This window comes from Sinocyclocheilus anshuiensis, unplaced genomic scaffold (genome assembly GCF_001515605.1).
Source record: "Sinocyclocheilus anshuiensis isolate Anshui unplaced genomic scaffold, SAMN03320099.WGS_v1.1 scaffold78, whole genome shotgun sequence".
In the NCBI taxonomy this organism is placed as follows: domain Eukaryota; kingdom Metazoa; phylum Chordata; class Actinopteri; order Cypriniformes; family Cyprinidae; genus Sinocyclocheilus; species Sinocyclocheilus anshuiensis.
Genome location: NW_015544250.1, coordinates 1,425,262 through 1,425,590, shown reverse-complemented (window position 1 = coordinate 1,425,590; position 329 = coordinate 1,425,262). Strand labels below are relative to the sequence as shown.

Sequence of the window (329 nt, the reverse complement as noted above, 5' to 3'; positions counted from 1 at the left end):
CAAATGGCTGCAATATAACAAAGAGTGAAAAATTTAAGGGGGTCTGAATACTTTCCGTACCCACTGTATATAGATAGAATAACTTAAAATATTTGTTATATAATTTGTATATAGGTAAAATGTACAGTTAAAGGGATAGTTCACCCAAAAATGATAATTTGATGTTTATCTGCTTACCTCCAGGGCATCCAAGATGTAGGTGACTTTGTTTCTTCAGTAGAACACAAACGAAGATTTTTAACTCGAACCGTTGCAGTCTGTCGGTCTTATAATGGAAGTGAATGGGAATCACGGCTTTGAGAGTAAAAAAAACATACACAAACAAAACC

General features: G+C 34.0%; 1 protein-coding gene across 4 annotated transcripts in view; it reads right to left on the bottom strand.

The window, feature by feature from the left end:
- The window catches only part of LOC107697903 (ralBP1-associated Eps domain-containing protein 2), a 48,344-nt gene that overhangs the window by 20,899 nt on the left and 27,116 nt on the right, over nt 1–329 (bottom strand). The gene's annotated exons all lie outside the window — the stretch shown is intronic.